The sequence below is a fragment of the Mustelus asterias genome, unplaced genomic scaffold (assembly GCF_964213995.1).
Source record: "Mustelus asterias unplaced genomic scaffold, sMusAst1.hap1.1 HAP1_SCAFFOLD_861, whole genome shotgun sequence".
NCBI classification, from domain to species: domain Eukaryota; kingdom Metazoa; phylum Chordata; class Chondrichthyes; order Carcharhiniformes; family Triakidae; genus Mustelus; species Mustelus asterias.
Genome location: NW_027590807.1, coordinates 101088 through 121551, shown reverse-complemented (window position 1 = coordinate 121551; position 20464 = coordinate 101088). Strand labels below are relative to the sequence as shown.

The window sequence follows — 20464 nt, the reverse complement described above, 5'->3', positions numbered from 1 at the left end:
ACACCTGAAAAGAAAACACAAATCTGCTCAGCGCTCACTGTCTTTGAGTTCACTAATCCAAAATCAATCAAGAAATACAGGTTTCAATCCCGGAGCCCCCAGTTGTTCTCAGTCAGGTTGGATACTCCCAGTTGTTCCATGAAGCTCGAGTGACCTGTAACTCTTTACCTTGAATCTGGCTCGAAGGAGCACGAGAGGTTTCACTTCAGGTGGGAGTGAACTGACCCACGAGGAACTCTTATTCAATACAAAGCTTAATTGAGAATATTGTTGACATGTATAGTAAGACAATTAGCAAGAACATTTAACAATTACAAACAAGAAACACAACAACCACGATAATGTACAACTCTGAAGGAAATATCTCTGGTGTGTTCCAACCAAAGCCAACATCCAATCCACAAAACCCTCCAAATCACCACAATACAGCAGAGGTTAATGCCGAATTATTACACGTGTCCAGCCTCCTGGGCTGAATGCTCAAAATCCCTTGAGAAACTCAGCAGAGGTTGCAGTCGAGTCTGTTCCACAAAACACAGCCTTTTCAAAAGAGAAGGACAGGGAGAGGGAGAGAGATTGCTTCTGAGCTTGCTGCTAAACTGCTTCCCAAAACTAAACTAAAAGACCAAAAAAAAACCACCACCTGACTGCCACAGCTTAGCTCCACCTCCATGTAAGCTGCATGATTTAAACAAAATTGCTGAAAGGTCCACTCACATGACAACATTAACACCCTCACTCTCAACTCAGCACTCCCCATTACCCCAACACTCTCTCTCTCTCACCAACACTATCCTGTCACGTCAACACACCCCCTCACCTCAACACACCCCCGCTCACCTCAATACTCCCCTTCCCCTCTCTGCACAATCTCTATCACACAGACATTACACCCTTTCTCCTCAACACTAGCCGTCTCGCTTCTAAGTTCCCCCTCTCACATTTACATTGTCCCATAGAGGGTTAACATCAATTCCTCTCACCAGAACACGCGCTCTCAATTCAACACTCCCCCAATCAACACAACTCTCCCCCTCTCACCTTAACATGTTCCCCCCCTCACATCAATCCTCCCACTCACTTCTACATTCCCCCACGCACCACAACACTACCCATCTCATCTCGACGCTCCTCACCTCAAGATCCCCAAGATATGAATTTCCCGTCCCACACCGCATGGGAGTCGGAGCAGATGGGCACAGACCGTGTCAAGATCCAATTACCTCTGGTGGGATTATCCGAATTTGGGGAGAGCGCGGGGCCAAATCCTACACTCTGTCTCACATCAACATTCTCCCTCTCTCATATCAGCTCTCTCTTCCCATCTCAGCACTCTGTCTCGCCTCAGCTCCCGCCATCTCATTTTAACTTTCCCCCTCACCTCAACAAACTCCCCCTCATCTCAATACACCGCCTCTCAACTCATCACTCTCCCCCTCACTTCCATAATAAACTTTCACTCCACACACAGCCCCCCACTCCACACAACTCAAACATCCGCCCGCTGTCCCTGCCCTGGGTGTGTTTGCTGGGGAAATTGCAGATGGAGTTTTATCTTGTGTTTCCCCGATGCTACACCTGTCCCTGCAGATGCAGAAAGAACCTGATTCTTATTGGAACCAGGTATTTAGGAACAGCAGTGACCGCACTCTCCTTTCACAACCTGCACAGATACATTACTGAATTGCTCTGATTGTCAATACACATCCAGGTGCATGGCTAACCTCATCCCTACTGCCTTTACCTTCCAGGTGTATCACCAACTTCATTCTTATTACCAACTGACAAACAGATACATCACTGACCTCACTCTTATTGTCGCTACTGATTCCCTGCGACCCCCACGTTACAAAACGAATAAAGGCAACACAGCAGCAGCGTCACACAAACTGTCTCAAACACCTTCAGCTCCTTCAATCATTCTCATCCTGGGCTGATCTCAACAACATAAAGTTTGAATGCAGAATGTAAGTTTGTTCCTCCACGAATACACTTGGTTTAAATAATTGCGGAACAGAGCATCTATTTCAGGTCAAGCAGAGGTGGCAGTGTGGGAGCATGGTGCTAACTATCAGAATTATCTGTATCAATATCTGACTGCTCAGAGACCGGAATTAAAATAAATATATTCACTGCATGTGAAACATGTATAAAATGATATGCATTAAAAAGTTACTGCTGGTGTTCAGTGACTGGAACTAATGTTATTCACCTTGAGATCTCGATAAATGTACCTCTTCTGTTCTGTACAGTCAGTTGGAGAAACGGATTTCGAAATGTTTTTCAATTAGATTGTATAAGGTCTCCACATGCATTTTCACAAATTCCCTCAATAAATCCCCAGCTGAATTTAACAAGGCAGTCCCCACCAATTGAATTCTGGTTTTCACTCTGCGTGAGATGTCAGCCCCTCCGGGAATGTCACCCCGCTTGGTTAACGCTGACACACAGACTCACTGTTACTGGGAGATATTGCAAAGTGTTCTTGTGTTGGATCGGGTCATCTCACTGTCCCAATAATGCAAACAATCACAATATGGAACGGGTTCTCACTTCTACACGGGACAATTATTCCCCATTTGGCATTGATTGCCATCAGTTGATCAATCTGATTTACTTTACTGGGACACTCTACACAGACAACAGAAAATGTCTGCAATTAATTCATTCGAATTCCAAAGTGTCTGAACTGTATTTAGGAAAGATCTGAAGGAGTAATTCACAAACTATTACAACAAATTAACAGAAGACAGTTATTATAAAAGCACAAATGGAAAATATCAATATCAGTGAGGCTGCCCTGGGATTACTTCATGGAGAGTGATGGAAACGTGTTTGATACAGAAGATACACGTCCCTTTTATCAGCCTGTTTGAATTGGCAGTGCAGCAAGACCATACACTTTACCCAGTGCTGTCCCTATCCTTGGAAATGTTCAATGGAAGCACAATTTACAGTAACCCAATGGCAAATACAGAAACATGGTTCAGAATGGGGTTCGACACAGAGTAAACACCCTTTGCAGTGAACTATTCAATGGGACACTGCAGAGTGAGCTTTGCTCTGTCTGCAATCCCGTGTGTAACTGTTCCGGGAAGGTTTCAGAGGGCAGTATCAAGAGGAGATGTATCTGTATTGAACTTTTCTTTACCCATACATGGGATTTTTTTCTGGCAATATACAGGGAGAGCAGAACTATATGTATCTCTGTGTCCACCTGCGCTCGAGTTCCTGATGGGACAGTGTCGAGAGATTTTCTGTGGACCTTACCCTGTGCTGCTCTTGCTCAGGTCTTTAGTGTTTGGACCGTGTATGCAGACATTTTTTGTGCATCTCACCCTTGCTACACCTTCACTGGAGTTCTTGGTGAAACAGTGTGATGGGAGGTTTCTGGAAATCTCAGCCTGAGCTGCATCTGAACTCACACTCGTTGCATCTGTCTTGGGAGAGTTTGATGGGGACATTATAGAGGGAGATTTATTCTACATTTAACCACGTACTGTCCCTATCCTGGGTATCCTGGGAGTGTTTGATGAGGACACTGTCGAGAGAGGTTTATTAGGTATCTACCCCCCCACCCCGGCCAATGCTGTAGCTGTTCTGGGTGGTGCAGAGGGAATTTTACCGTGTGAATGTTTGATGGGCACAGTCTTAAATTTACTCTGTGTCTATCCCCATGCTGTACACGTCCTGGGAGTGTTTGATGGGGACATTGATGAGGGACATTTACTTTGTATCTAACCCCGTCCAGTACCGGTCCTGTACGTTGCCCGTCTCCCAAATTAGCATGGCTAATCCAACTAACTCCCACATCTTTGGAGAGTGGGAGGAAATGAGAGCACACAGAGGATTCCCACGCAGACAGGGGAGAACGTGCACACTCCACACAGAGAGTGACCCGAGGCTGTAATCAAACCCGGGTCTTTGGCGCCATGAGGCAGCAGCGCCAACCAGTGTGTTACAGAACCTCACCCACACCACAAAATTCCCCCCTCACCTCCACACTCCCACTGTCACCTCCACACTCCCACTGTCGCCTCGACACTCTCCCCCTCTCGCCTCGACACTCTCCCCCTCTCGCCTCGACACTCTCCCCCTCTCGCCTCGACACTCTCCCCCTCTCGCCTCGACACTCTCCCCCTCTCGCCTCGACACCCTCCCCCTCTCGCCTCGACGCCCTCCCCCTCTCGCCTCGACGCCCTCCCCCTCTCGCCTCGACGCCCTCCCCCTCTCGCCTCGACGCCCTCCCCCTCTCGCCTCAACGCTCCCCCCCTCTCGCCTCAACGCTCTCCCCCTCTCGCCTCAACACTCCCCCCTCTCACCTGTACACACTGTGTACCTCACCCTCTGCTATACCTGCACTGGAGATTCGTGTTTGGACAGTGTAGAGGGAGATAGTTTGTGTATCTGGGCCTGTGCTGCATCTACAATGAGGGTATTTGATGGGAGTGTAGAGGCAGCTTATCCTTGTAAATGTCTGATGGGCGCAAGCTTACAGATATCGAGCCTGAAGGTTGCCTGACTAAGTTGAACCTTCACTTTAGCAGCCATGAGACAGCCTGGTCACACAGTTAAGATGGGGTGGGAGTGACACTGGACCTCTGTAGCTGACATTGGAGTGTTTGATGGGATGTTGCAGATGATGTTTGCTCCGTGTTTAAGGGCTGTCACCGTTCCCTCCGCACTCTGGCTGGCAGCGTGAGGGGACAGACTGACTTCACACCTAATCTCTGCAGTAAATATCCTGGGAGTGTTTGTTGGATCAGTGTGTATTGATATAACACCATGTTGTTCCCCTCTCATCTGAAAGCTCCATCCTCACATCAACACACTCCCTCTCACCTCAGCAACCGCCTCTCACCTAAACTCCCACCGTCCACAGCAACACCCCTCACCTCAACACTGACTCTCTCACCTCAAAATTCCCCTTCACCTCAACACTCTCTCTCTCACCCCACTCACATCAGAAATAGGATTGACCTTGTGAGTTCCTTCAATCTTTCTGATTCTAGGCTGCCATCAACAGCATAAAGTTTCACTGTGCACCGTCCGTCTGTTCCTCCAGGAATACCCGAGTGTTAAATAATTTCTGAATAGAGCATCTATTTCAGGTCAGGGAAAGGTCGCGGCGTTGAAGCATGATGCTAAATACCAGCATTAACTATACCAATGTCTGATTTCTCCATGTCCCGTGTTACATTGATTTGGGTGAGAGTTTAGGAGGCATGGTTAGTAAGTTTGCAGATGACACAAAGATTGGTGGCATAGTGGACAGTGAAGGTTATCTCCGATTGCAACGGGATCTTGATCAATTGGGCCAGTGGGCTGACAAATGGCAGATGAAGTTTAATTTAGATAAATGCAAGATGATGCATTTTGGTAGATGGAATCAGGGCAGGATTTACTGAGTTAATGGTATGAGAAATCTAGAGCGGTGGTAAGGGAAATACAGACATTGACAGCAAAACAGAGGTGTGGGTTGAAGTGAGATGGTGGGATGAGACACAGGATCTGCGGGGCGGGGGGGTGGGGGTGTCCAGTGTGGGCTCAGAACAAAGAACAATAAAGCACAGGAACAGGCCCTTCGGCCCTCCAAGCTTGCCCCAATCTATTCCCAGTCTGTTAGAACCGAGAACCAGAGAACATTACAGCACAGAAACAGACCTTTTGGTCCTTCTTGCCTGTGCCGAACCATTTTTCTGCCTAGTCCCACTGACCTGCACCTGGACCATATCCCTCCACACCCCTCTCATCCATGTACCTGTCCAAGTTTTTCTTAAATGGTAAAAGTGAGCCCGCATTCACCACCTCATCTGGCAGCTCATTCCACACTCCCACCACTCTCTGTGTGAAGAAGCCCCCTCCCTGATGTTCCCTTCAAACCTTTCCCCTTCACCCTTAACCCACATCCTCTAGTTTTTTTCTCCCCGAGCCTCAGTGGAAAAAGCCTGCTTCCATTCACTCTATCTATATCCATCATAATTTTATACACCTCCATCAAATCTCCCCTCATTTGTCTCTGCTCCAGGGAATAAAGTCCCAACCTATTCAACCTTTTTCTGTAACTCAGTTTCTCAAGTCCCGGCAACATCCTTGTAAACCTTCTCTGCACTCTTTCAACCTTCTTGAACCATAGAACCATAGAAAATTACAGCTCAGAAACAGGCCTTTTGGCCCTTCTTGTCTGTGCCGAACCATTTTATGCCGAGTCCCACTGACCTGCACTTGGACCATATCCCTCCACACGCCTCTCATCCATGAACCCGTCCAAGTTTTTCTTAAATGTTAAAAGTGACCCCGCATTTACCACTTTATCCGGCAGCTCATTCTACACTCCCACCACTCTCTGCGTGAAGAAGCCCCCCCCTAATATTCCCTTTAAACTTTTCTCCTTTCACCCTTAACACATGCCCTCTGTTTTTTTTCTCCCCGAGCCTCAGCGGAAAAAGCCTGCTTGCATTCACTCTATCTATACCCATCAAAATCTTATACACCTCTATCAAATCTCCCCTCAATCTTCTACGCTCCAGGGAATAAAGTCCCAACCTATTCAATCTCTCTCTGTAACTCAGCTTCTCAAGTCCCGGCAACATCCTTGTGAACCTTCTCTGCACTCTTTCAATCTTATTTACATCCTTCCTGTAACTAGGTGACCAAAACTGTACACAATACTCCAAATTCGGCCTCACCAATGCCTTATATAACCTTGATGTGGAGATGCCGGCGTTGGACTGGGGTAAACACAGTAAGAAGTTTAACAACACCAGGTTAAAGTCCAACAGGTTTATTTGGTAGCAAAAGCCACACAAGCTTTCGAGGCTCTGAGCCCCTTCTTCAGGTGAGTGGGAATTCTGTTCACAAACAGAACTTATAAAGACACAGACTCAATTTACATGAATAATGGTTGGAATGCGAATACTTACAACTAATCCAGTCTTTAAGAAACAAAACAATGGGAGTGGAGAGAGCATCAAGACAGGCCAAAAAGATGTGTATTGTCTCCAGACAAGACAGCCAGTGAAACTCTGCAGGTCCACGCAACTGTGGGAGTTACAAATAGTGTGACATAAACCCAATATCCCGGTTGAGGCCGTCCTTGTGTGTGCGGAACTTGGCTATCAGTTTCTGCTCAGCGACTCTGCGCTGTCGTGTGTCGCGAAGGCCGCCTTGGAGAACGCTTACCCGAATATCAGAGGCCGAATGCCCGTGACCGCTGAAGTGCTCCCCAACAGGAAGAGAACAGTCTTGCCTGGTGATTGTCGAGCGGTGTTCATTCATCCGTTGTCGCAACGTCTGCATAGTTTCCCCAATGTACCATGCCTCGGGACATCCTTTCTTGCAGCGTATCAGGTAGACAACGTTGGCCGAGTTGCAAGAGTATGTACAGTGTACCTGGTGGATGGTGTTCTCACGTGAGATGATGGCATCTGTGTCGATGATCCGGCACGTCTTGCAGAGGTTGCTGTGGCAGGGTTGTGTGGTGTCTTGGTCACTGTTCTCCTGAAGGCTGGGTAGTTTGCTGCGGACAATGGTCTGTTTGAGGTTGTGCGGTTGTTTGAAGGCAAGAAGTGGGGGTGTGGGGATGGCCTTGGCGAGATGTTCGTCTTCATCAATGACATGTTGAAGGCTCCGGAGGAGATGCCGTAGCTTCTCCGCTCTGGGGAAGGACTGGACAACGAAGGGTACTCTGTCCACTGTGTCCCGTGTTTGTCTTCTGAGGAGGTCGGTGCGGTTTTTCGCTGTGGCGCGTTGGAACTGTTGATCAATGAGTCTAGCGCCATATCCTGTTCTTATGAGGGCATCTTTCAGCGTCTGGAGGTGTCTGTTGCGATCCTCCTCATCCGAGCAGATCCTGTGTATTCGGAGCGCTTGTCTGTAGGGGATGGCTTCTTTAACGTGTTTAGGGTGGAAGCTGGAGAAGTGGAGCATCGTGAGGTTATCCGTGGGCTTGCGGTACAGTGAGGTGCTGAGGTGACCGTCCTTGATGGAGATGCGTGTGTCCAAGAATGCAACCGATTCCGGAGAGTAGTCTATGGTGAGTCTGATGGTGGGATGGAACTTGTTGATGTCATCATAGAGTTGTTTCAGTGATTGTTCACCATGAGTCCAAAGGAAGAAAATGTCATCGATGTATCTAGTGTATAGCACCGGTTGAAGGTCCCGTGCGGTGAAGAAGTCTTGTTCGAACCTGTGCATGAAGATGTTGGCATATTGAGGTGCAAATCTGGTCCCCATGGCTGTTCCGTGTGTCTGGATGAAGAACTGGTTGTTGAAGGTGAAGATATTGTGGTCCAGGATGAAGCGGATGAGATGTAAAATTGCATCTGGAAACTGGCAGTTGTTGGCGCTGAGCACTGAGGCCGTTGCAGCAATGCCATCGTCATGGGGGATGCTGGTGTAGAGTGCTGAGACATCCATTGTGACCTTACCATATATAACCTTACCATAATACTCCAACGTTTATACTCGATACTCCGATTTATAAAGGCCAATGTACCAAAGGCACTCTTTACGAACCTATCCACCGGTGACGTCACTTTTAGGGAATTCTGGACCTGTATTCCCAGATCCCTCTGTTCAACTGCACTCTTCAGAGTCCTACCATTTACCCTGTACGTTCTTCTTTGGTTTGTCCCTCCAAAGTGCAATATCTCACACTTGTCCGCGTTAACCTCCATTTGCCATTTTTCAGCCCATTTTTCTAGTTGGTCCAAATCCCTCTGCAAGCTTTGAAAACCTTCCTCACTGTCCACTACACCTCCAATCTTTGTATCATCAGCAAACTTGCTGATCCAATTTACCACATTATCATCCAGATCATTGATATAGATGACAAACAACAATGGACCCAACACCGATCCCTGCGGCACACCACTAGTCTACCTGATACGCTGCAAGAAAGGATGTCCCGAGGCATGGTACATTGGGAAAACCATGCAGACGCTACGACAACGGATGAATGAACACCGCTCGACAATCACCAGGCAAGACTGTTCTCTTCCTGTTGGGGAGCACTTCAGCGGTCACGGGCATTCGGCCTCTGATATTCGGGTAAGCGTTCTCCAAGGCGACCTTTGCGACACACGACGGCGCAGAGTCGCTGAGCAGAAACTGATAGCCAAGTTCCGCACACACGAGGACGGCCTCAACCGGGATATTGGGTTCATGGCACACTATTTGTAACCCCCACAGAGTTTCACTGGCTGTCTTGTCTGGAGACAATACACATCTTTTTAGCCTGTCTTGATGCTCTCTCCACTCACATTGTTTTGTTTCTTAAAGACTTGATTAGTTGTAAGTATTCGCATTCCAACCATTATTCATGTAAATTGAGTCTGTGTCTTTATATGCTCTGTTTGTGAACAGAATTCCCACTCACCTGAAGAAGGGGCTTGCAGCTCCAAAAGCTTGTGTGGCTTTTGCTACCAAATAAACCTGTTGGACTTTAACCTGGTGTTATTAAACTTCTTACTGTGCACACCACTAGTCACAGGCCTCCACTCAGATTAATATCCTTCCTGTAATTAGGTGACCAAAACTGCTCACAATACTCTAAATTCAGCCTCACCAATGTCTCATACAACCTCACCATAACATTCCAACTCTTATACTCAATACTTTGATTTGTAAAGGCCAATGTACCAAAAGCATTCTTTACGGCCTTAACGACCTGTGACCCCACTTTTATGTATTATGTATCTGTATTCCCTGATCCCTCTGTTCTACTGCACTCTTCAGTGTCCGACCATTTACCTTGTATGTTCTACCTTGGTTTGTCCTTCCAAAGTGCAATACCTCACACTTGTCTGCATTAAACTCCATCTGCCATTTTGCAGCCCATTTTGCGAGCAAATCCCTCTGCAAGCTTTGAAAACCTTCCTCACTGTCCACGACACCTCCAATCTTTGTATCGTCAGCAGATTTGCTGAACCAATTTACCACATTATCATCCAGATCATTGATTTAGATGACAAACAACAATGGACCCAGCAGTGACCCCTGTGGCACACCACTAGTCACAGGCCACCACTCAGAGAAGCAATCCTCCACTACCACTCTCTGGCTTCTTCCATTGAGCCAGTGTCTAAGCAAGTTTACGACCTCTCCATGTTTCCCGAGAGACTGAACCTTCCTAAGTAACCTCCCATGTGGGACTTTGTCAAAGGCCTTACTGAATTCCATGTAGACAACATCCACCGCCTTCCCTTCATCCACTTTCCTGGTAACCTCCTCGAAAAACTCTAATAGATTGGTCAAACATGACCTACCACGCACAAAGCCATGTTGACCCTCCCTAATAAGTCCCTGTCTATCCAATTATTTGTAGATCCTATCTCTTAGTACTCCTTCCATTAATTTACCTCCTGCTGACGTCAAACTTACCGGCCTATAATTTCCCGCATTACGTTTTGAGCCTTTATTAAACAACGGAACAACATGAGTTATCCTCCAATCATCCAGCCACTCACCCGTGGATACCAACATTTTAAATATATCTTCCAGGGCCCCTGCAATTTCAACATGAGACTCCTTCAAGGTCCGAGGGAATACCCTGTCTGGTCCTGGGGATTTATCTCCTCTGATTTGCCTCAAGACAGCAAGCACCTCCTCCCCTTTAATCTGTATAGGTTCCATGACCTCCCTACTTATTTGCCTTATTTCCATAGACTCCATGCCCGTTTCCTTAGTAAATATCTTTTGGTTCCGTACATAGCCGACCACACTGATCTTCAAGAGGACCAATTTTATCCCTTACTATCCTTTTGCTCATAATACACCTGTAGAAGCTCTTCGGATTATACTTCACCTTGTCTGCCAAAGCAACCTCATATCTTCTTTTCGCCCTCCTGATTTCTTTCTTAAGTAGTTTCTTGCACTTTTTATACTCCTCAAGCATCTTATTTGCTCCCTGTTGCCTCTACATGTCATACATCTCTCTCTTCTTCTTCATCAGAGTTCCAATATCCCTCGAGAACCAAGGTTCCTTATTCTTATTCACTTTGCCTTTAATCCTGACAAGAACAGACAAACTCTGCACTCTCAAAATTTCTCCTTTGAAGGCCTCCCACTTACCAATCACACCCTTGCCAGAGAAGAGCCTGTCTTAACCCTCACTTTTTAGATCCTTTCTCATTTCTTCAAATTTGTCCGTTTTCCGGTTTAGAACCACAACCCGAGGACCAGATCTATCTTTATCCATGATCAAGAACAAAACAAAGAACAAAGAATGATACAGCACAGGAACAGGCCCTTCGGCCCTCCAAGCCCGCGCCGCTCCCTGGTCCAAACTAGACCATTCTTTTGTATCCCTCCATTCCCACTCCGTTCATGTGGCTATCTCGATAAGTCTCAAACGTTCCCAGTGTGTCCGCCTCCACCACATTGCCCGGCAGCGCATTCCAGGCCCCCAGCACCCTCTGTGTAAAATATGTCCTTCTGATATCCCTGTTAAACCTCCCCCCCTTCACATTGAACCTATGACCCCTCGTAAACGTCACCACCGACCTGGGAAAAAGCTTCCCACCGTTCACGCTATCTATGCCTTTCATAATTTTATACACCTCTATCAGTTCACCCCTCATCCTCCATCTTACCAGTGAGAACAACCCCAGTTTACCCAATCTCTCCTCATAACTAAGCCCCTCCATACCAGGCAACATTCTGGTAAACCTCCTCTGCACTCTCTCTAAAGCCTCCACGTCCTTCTGGTAGTGTGGCGACCAGAACTGGACGCAGTACTCCAAATGCGGCTGAACCAACGTTCTGTACAACTGCAACATCAGACCCCAACTTTTATACTCTATGCCCCGTCCTATTAAGGCAAGCATGCCATATGCCTTCTTCACCACCTTCTCCACCTGTGACATCACCTTCAAGGATCTGTGGACTTGCACACCCAGGTCCCTCTGCGCATCTACACCCTTAATGGTTTTGCCATTTATCGTATAGCTCCTCCCTATGTTAGTTCCACCAAAATGCATCACTTCGCATTTATCTGGATTGAACTCCATCTGCCATTTCTTTGCCCAAATTTCCAGCCTATCTATATCCTTCTGTAGCCTCTGACAATGTTCCTCACTATCTGCATGTCCAGCTACTTTCGTGTCTCCGCAAACTTACTGATCACCCCAGTTCCACCTTCTTCCAGATCGTTTATATAAATCACAAACAGCAGAGGTCCCAATACAGAGCCCTGCGGAACACCACTAGTCACAGGCCTCCAGCCGGAAAAAGACCCTTCCACTACCACCCTCTGTCTTCTGTGACCCAGCCAGTTCTCCACCCATCTAGCCACCTCCCCCTTTATCCCATGAAATCCAATCTTTTGCACCAACCTGCCATGAGAGACTTTTTCAAACGCTTTACTAAAGTCCATATAGACGACATCCACGGCCCTTCCCTCGTCAACCATTCTAGTCACTTGTTCAAAAAACTCCACCAGGTTAGTGAGGCATGACCTCCCTCTCACAAAACCATGCTGACTATCGTGAATGAGTTTATTCCTTTCTAAATGCGCATACATCCTATCTCTAAGAATCTTCTCCAACAACTTCCCCACCACGGACGTCAAGCTCACCAGCCTATAATTACCCGGGTTATCCTTCCTACCCTTCTTAAATAACGGGACCACATTGGCTATCCTCCAATCCTCTGGGACCTCACCTGTGTCCAGTGACGAGACAAAGATTTGCGTCAGAGGCCCAGGGATTTCATCTCTCGTCTCCCTGAGCAGCCTTGGATAGATTCCATCAGGCCCTGGGGAAGTGTCAGTCTTTATATTCCCTAACAAAACCCAACACTTCCTCCCTTGTAATGGAGATTCTCTCCAACGGGTCAACAGTACCCTCCGAGACACTCCCAATCAACACATCCCTCTCCTTTGTGAATACCGACGCAAAGTATTCATTTAGGATCTCAAGTTGAAACTAATGGCGTTATGATCACTGGAAACAAAGTGTTCCCCTGCACACACTTCCGTCACTTGTCCTAACTCGTTTCCGAAAAGGAAATCTAATTTTGCATCCTCTCTGATTGGTACCTCTATATCTTGATTTTGAAAATTTTCCTGAACACATTTTACAAGCTCGAACCCGTCTAGACCTTTAACAGTATGGGAGTCCCAATCGAGATGTGGAAAATTAAAATCCCCTCCGATCACAACTTTATGTTTCCTGCAGTTGTCTGCTATCTCTCTGCAGATTTGCTCCTCCAATTCTCGCTGACTATTGGGTGGTCTATAATACACCCCCATGAATGTGGTCATACCACCCATATGGCCTCGGTCGACAAACCCTCTAATCTGTCTTGCCTGAGCACTGCTGTAACATTTTCCCTGACTAGCAATACCACCCCCCCCCCCCCCCCCCACCCTTCATCCCTCTGCCTCTATCACGTCTGAAACATCGGAACCCTGGAACATTGAGCTGCCAGTCCTGCCCCTCCTGCAGCCAAGTTTCACTGATGGCTATAATGTCATATTTCCATGTGTCATTCCACGCCTTCAGCTCATCTGCCTTCCCCATAATACTCCTGGCATTGAAATAGACACACCTCAGAAGATTATTACCACCACACACAACCCTTCTATTTGTGATATTTCATGAACTATTAACATCATTTACTTTCACCCCTGCTCCACTATCTGCTCTGGCACTCTGGTTCCCATCCCCCTGCAAATCTAGTTTAAACCCTCCCCAATAACACTGGCAAACCACCCTGCAAGTATATTGGTCCCCTTGTAGTTCAGGTGTAACCCGTCTCTCTTGTACAGGTTCCACCTGCCCCAGAAGAGGTCCCAATGACCTAGTAATCTGAAACCCTGCCCCCTGCACCAGTTCCTCAGCCACGTGTTCATCCGCCCGAGCATCCTACTCTTACCCTCACTGGCACGTGGCACAGGTAGCAATCATGTGGTGCTGTTCATGTGGCTATCTAGATAAGTCTTAAATGATCCTAGCGTGTCTGCCTCAACCAACTTGCTTGGTAGAACATTCCAGGCCCCCACCACCCTCTGTGTAAAATACATCCCCCGCATATCTGTCTTGAACCTTGCTCCCCTTACCTGAACTTGTGACCCCTTGTGTTTGTCATTTCTGACCTGGGAAAATGTTTCCACCTGTTCACCCTATCTATGCCCTTCATAATTTTGAAAACTTCTATTAGGTCGTCCCTCAACCTCCGTCTTTCCAGGGAGAACAACCGCAGTTTACTCAATCTCTCCTCATAACTAATACCCTCCATCCCAGGCAACATCCTGGTAAACCTCCTCTGTACTCTGTCCAAAGCCTCCACGTCCTTCTGGTAGTGTGGCGACCAGAACTGGACGCAGTATTCCAAATGCGGCCGAACCAACGTTCTATCGAACCGCAACATCAGACCCCAACTTTTATAATCTATGCTCCGTCCAATAAAGGCAAGCATGCCATATGCCGTATTCACTACCTTCTCCACCTGTGCTGCCACCTTTAAGGACCTGTGGAGTTATGGACTCAGTGCCCAGCTCCCTGTCTCTGGAGAACAGTCTCAGTCACAGCCCTCTGGGATTCCTGATTTACAGAATTAAACAACTAAATAAACAAATAAATAAATGTTGGGAGGCTGACTTTTAAAAGTCTCCAAGGAATGGACACAGCTTGTTCCCAGTTTAAAGAGAGGAGTTTATCTCTTTCTGTGACTGAGATGTTGTCTATTCAGACTCGGAATATACGTGGCGTTCAGTGTCTGGGTGGGAGGATTACACCAGGCATGAAGCTGGGAGAATTACATTTCTCCCCTTTGTCCCATCCGGATATCGTCAAATTATTGCCCATGGGATCTGGCTGTGCATCAATAACCAGCTGCCTTTCCCGAACTCCAACTTGTAAACACGCAAATTTAAAATGGAACTGGCTCAGTGACTGTAAAACACTTGGGAAGGAGGAGGGAGGGATGAAATTAAAATTCCCCGGCCTTGGAAATGGCTTGTTCCCAATTCCAGAGTCCGGATTGTGTTTTTAGATGGGGTGGTGTGAATTGGAGAATGGCCAGGGGCAGGGGGTCGGGACAGGCGTTTACTATCACTGCCTCTGTCACTCCAGCTTTCAGGATTGCTGTGTTTCACTGGAGTGGAGCGAATCCTGCTCTTTGCCCCGAGGTTTAATGCAGCCTCTGTGACTAGGCCTCAATTCAAGCCCTAATCTCACAGGGCCCTCAGGAAGCCTCCTCCATTTGCTTCATCCCCAAACAGTGTCTGTGCTAAATTGGATGGGATGAATGATTCAATAAAAGCTGTAGCAGCCTCTTTAATTCTTCTTTTGGGATGTTATTGAGGGTTTTACTCGCTCTCTCTCTCTCTCTCTGCGTCCCTTTATGTATCTTTGTGATTGAAGGAAATGAAGGAAAGGTGACAGAGAGAGATGGTGAAAACAGTGGTGGAAATGTGGTTTCTTCACAGATTCCAACATGACAACAAATGCAGCAGAAACAGGTGGAGAGAGAGAGAGAGGGAGAGGAGAAACGAGGCGGATGTGGAAACAGCTGGATGTGGTGGGTTAAACTGAGGCTGTTAGTGGGAGGGGGCTTCAATGAGGGACACACCCACCATTTTAATTCTGAGGGTCGTGTTGGGATCGTGTCTCAGTCTCTTTTTCCCACGCTCTCTCAGTCTGATTCTCTGTCAGTCTCAGTCTCTCTCTCAGTCTTATTCTATCTCTGTCTGTCACATTCTCTTTCTCTCTGCCTCATTCTCTCTGCCTGTCGATGTCTGTAAACATTTACTCAAAAATAAAATATTTCCAATTTATATGCCTGCTGTCATTTTCGACATTACAGCAATCCTGCAGAAACTGAGAGAGAGAAAGATCCACTGTGAGAAAGCTGAATTTTAAAAATCCCACTATTTTGGTGATCTTTGTGTACGCAGGGTGATTGCAGGATTCCAAAATTACAATACTGAGGTCACATTATACGCTGCACCCGGAGGAAACCCCTGCAGACACGGGGAGAACGTGAAAACTCCACACAGACAGTGACCAAAGCCGAGAATCGAACGCAATTCACTGGCGCTGTGAGGCAGCAGTGTTAACCCACTGTGCCACTGCGTCACTGTGAGACAGCAGTGTTAACCCACTGTGTAACCGTGTCACTGTGAGGCAGCAGTGTTAACCCACTGTGCCACCGTGTCACTGTGAGGCAACAGTGTTAACCCACTGTGTCACCGAGTCACTGTGAGACAGCAGTGTTAACCCACTGTGTCACCGTGTCGCTGTGAGGCAGCAGTGTTAACCCACTGTGTCACCGTGTCACTGTGAGACAGCAGTGTTAACCCACTGTGTCACCGTGTCACTGTGAGGCAGCAGTGTTAACCCACTGTGTCACCGTGTCGCTGTCAGACAGCAGTGTTAACCCACTGTGTCACCATGTCATGATGAGGGAGCAGTGTTAACCCACTGTGCCACCGTGTCACTGTGAGGCAGCAGTGTTAACCCACTGTGTCACCGTGAGGCAGCAGTGTTAACCCACTGTGTCACCGTGTCGCTGTGAGGCAGCAGTGTTAACCCACTGTGCCACCGTGTCACTGTGAGGCAGCAGTGTTAACCCACTGTGTCACCGTGTCATGTCGAGGGAGCAGTGTTCACCCACTGTGTCACCGTGTCGCTGTGAGGCAGCAGTGTTAACCCACTGTGTCACCGTGTCACTGTGAGGCAGCAGTGTTAACCCACTGTGCTACCGTGTCACTGTGAGACAGCAGTGTTAACCACTGTGTCACCGTGTCACTGTGAGGCAGCAGTGTTAACACACTGTGCCACCGTGTCACTGTGAGACAGCAGTGTTAACCACTGTGTCACCGTGTCACTGTGAGACAGCAGTGTTAACCCACTGTGTCACTGTGTCACTGTGAGGGCGCAGTGTTAACCCACTGTGCTACCGTGTCACTGTGAGACAGCAGTGTTAACCACTGTGTCACAGTGAGGCAGCAGTGTTAACCCACTGTGCTACCGTGTCACTGTGAGGCAGCAGTGTTAACCCACTGTGTCACCGTGTCACTGTGAGACAGTAGTGTTAACCACTGTGTCACCGTGTCACTGTGAGGCAGCAGTGTTAACCACTGTGTCACCGTGTCACTGTGAGACAGCAGTGTTAACCCACTGTGTCACTGTGTCACTGTGAGGGAGCAGTGTTAACCCACTGTGCCACCGTGTCACTGTGAGGGAGCAGTGTTAACCCACTGTGTCACCGTGTCACTGTGAGGCAGCAGTGTTAACCCACTGTGTCACCGTGTCACTGTGAGGCAGCAGTGTTAACCCACTGTGTCATCGTGTCACTGTGAGGCAGCAGTGTTAACCCACTGTGTCACCGTGTCACTGTGAGGCAGCAGTGTATACCCACTGTGTCACCGTGTCGCTGTGAGGCAGCAGTGTTAACCCAATGTGTCACCGTGTCGCTGTGAGACAGCAGTGTTAACCCACTGTGTCACCGTGTCGCTGTGAGGCAGCAGTGTTAACCCACTGTGTCACCGTGTCGCTGTCAGACAGCAGTGTTAACCCACTGTGTCACCGTGTCACTGTGAGACAGCAGTGTTAACCCACTGTGTCACCGTGTCACTGAGAGGCAGCAGTGTTAACCCACTGTGTCACCGTGAGGCAGCAGTGTTAACCCACTGTGTCACCGTGTCACTGCGAGGGAGCAGTGTTAACCCACTGTGTCACCGTGTCAACCCACTGTGTCACCGTGTCACTGTGAGACAGCAGTGTTAACCCACTGTGTCACCGTGTCACTGTGAGACAGCAGTGTTAACCCACTGTGTCACCGTGTCACTGTGAGACAGCAGTGTTAACCCACTGTGTCACTGTGAGGGAGCAGTGTTAACCCACTGTGTCACCGTGTCGCTTTGAGGCAGCAGTGTTAACCCACTGTGTCACCGTGTCACTGTGAGACAGCAGTGTTAACCCACTGTGTCACTGTGAGGGAGCAGTGTTAAACCACTGTGTCACCGTGTCACTGTGAGGCAGCAGTGTTAACCCACTGTGTCACCGTGTCACTGTGAGGCAGCAGTGTTGACCCACTGTGTCGCTGTGAGACAGCAGTGTTAACCCACTGTGTCACCGTGTCACTGTGAGGCAGCAGTGTTAACCACTGTGTCACCGTGTCACTGTGAGACAGCAGAGTTAACCCACTGTGTCACCGTGTCACTGTGAGACAGCAGTGTTAACCCACTGTGTCATCGTGTCGCTGTGAGGCAGCAGCGTTAACCCACTGTGTCACCCGTGTCACTGTGAGGCAGCAGTGTTAACCCACTGTGTCACCGTGATGGAGCAGTGTTAACCCACTGTGTCACCGTGTCACTGTGAGGCAGCAGTGTTAACCCACTGTGCCCTTGAACAAAATGGCTTGCTATGCAATTTGGGAGGACAGTTAAGAGTCAGACATGTTGCTGTGGCTCTGGAATGGCATGTAGACCAGACCAGGTGAGGACGGCAGATTTCCATTTCTGAAGGGCATGAGTGAAGCAGGGGGAGGATGAAGGTCTGGAGAGAAAAATTGAGAGTGCGTGGGAGTGATAGTGAAGAGAGTGATGGGGACAGGAAAGAGTGCGAGGGAACACAAGAAATTGATTGAAAGCAAAGCAAAGCAAAGCAAGGGGGGGGGGGGGGGGGGGGCGGTGCAGTGAAACAAGACACAGAGTCTCCAGTGTGAGCTCAGTTCTCAGCTCCCACTCTTTGGAAAAAAGCCTCAGCCACAACCCACTGGGATTCCTGAATCATAGAAATAAACAAATGAATGGTGGGAGGCTGATTTCCAGACCAGACCACATCCTGGTAAATCTTTTCTATTCCCTCTCCAAAGCCTCCACATCCTTGTGCTGGTGTGGCGACCAGAATTGAACACTATATTCCAAGTGCGGTCTAACGAAGCTTCTATAAAGCTGCAACACGACTTGCCAATTTTTAAACTCAATGTCCCGGCCGATGAAGGCAAGCATGCCGTAGGCCTTCTTGACTACCTTCTCCAGCTGCATTGCCGCTTTCAGTGACCTGTGTACCTGTAAACCCAGATCCCTCTGCCTATCAATACTCTGAAGGGTTCTGCCATTTACTGTAAGTTTCCTATCTGTGTTAGACCTTCCAAAATGCATTACTTCACATTTGCCCGGACGAAACTCCATCTGCCACCTCTCTGCCCAAGTCTTGGACTGATCGATATCCTGCTGTATCCTCTGATGGTCCTCATCGCTATCCACAAATCCACCAACCTTTGTGTCATCAGCAAAATTACCTTCCCCCACCACCCCTCATCCCTTGCCCCCCGCAACCCCTCACCCCCTCCCCACAACCTCTCACACCCTTCAACCCCCCCACAACCCCTCATCCCCTCCCCACAACCTCTCGCACCCTTCAACCCCTCCCCCTTGCCCCACTTCCCCCCACAACTCGCCCCCTCAATACCAATTGAGTCCAATCAATGTACTTGGACTATCAGCGACGATACCTTGTGTAAGGATGTGTTTGTCCAGAAGCTTCTTCAATCAGAGAGTCCCTGCCTCCAACAGCCACTCAGGCAGCGAGTTCCAGATTTGCAACACAGTCTGCTCAACAATCTGTCATGATGTGGAGATGCCGGCGTTGGACTGGGGAAAACACAGTAAGAAGTTTAACAACACCAGGTTCAAGTCCAACACGTTTATTTGGTAGCAAAAGCCACACAAGCTTTCGGAGCTGCAAGCCCCTTCTTCAGCCCCCCTCAACATTGTCCCCACATCCCCTCTGAAACACTCTCACCTTTAACCTCTGCCCTTTGGTCGAACCCAGACCAAGATGGCACTGGGCATGCGCTCTCCTGACATTGCCCCTCACAAACATGGCACTGGGCATACGCTCACTTCACATTGCCCCTCACAAAGATGGCGGCGGCGCACAGCCCCGCTGGAAACATGGCGGCGGTGAACTCAGGGCAGAAACGGGGAACAATACTGGGCTCCCGCTGGGTCCAAACGGGGAACCGGCGATTTCATTCTCTGAGTTTCCGCTGTACACAAACCTGGTTATGAATCCTCTCCGCCCACCCGCCGGATCCATCGCTCCCCCCGAGCCGCCATTCCACTCACTGACATCAAATCACCCATTGCCATCCCGCACACTGCGCATGCTCCACTCCCAGCCCCGCGTCTCATTCACTCCGATTGGTTGGAGGACCAGCCCCTCCTGCTCGGTAATCCAGTCCCGCCCCCTTCTCCTCCTATTGGTCCGGAGTTGCCGTCAATCAGCCGGGCATTGTGACGGTGTGAGATGGTGGGCGGGGCCACAGCACCAGGTTAAAGGGCAACAGGTCTCTTTGGCAGCACAAGACACGAGCTTTCGGAGCACTGCTCCTTGATCAGGGGAGTGGGAGATGTGTTCACAAACAGGGCCGACAGAGACACTAACTCAATTTACACAATAACGGTTGGAATGTGAGTCTTCGGGGAAGCGTTCTCCAAGGCTGCCTT

General features: G+C 48.5%; 1 long non-coding RNA gene across 1 annotated transcript in view; it reads right to left on the bottom strand.

Moving 5' to 3' along the window:
• The window catches only part of LOC144487542 (uncharacterized), a 50132-nt gene extending 29987 nt beyond the window's left edge, over nucleotides 1-20145 (bottom strand). Inside the window, exons 1-2 of the long non-coding RNA XR_013496426.1 lie at nucleotides 20017-20145; nucleotides 19468-19606 (exon numbers count right to left, since the gene is read on the bottom strand). This is a non-coding gene — a long non-coding RNA (uncharacterized LOC144487542). The remainder of the gene's footprint in view (nucleotides 1-19467; nucleotides 19607-20016) is intronic.
• Nucleotides 20146-20464: the final 319 nt, after the last annotated feature.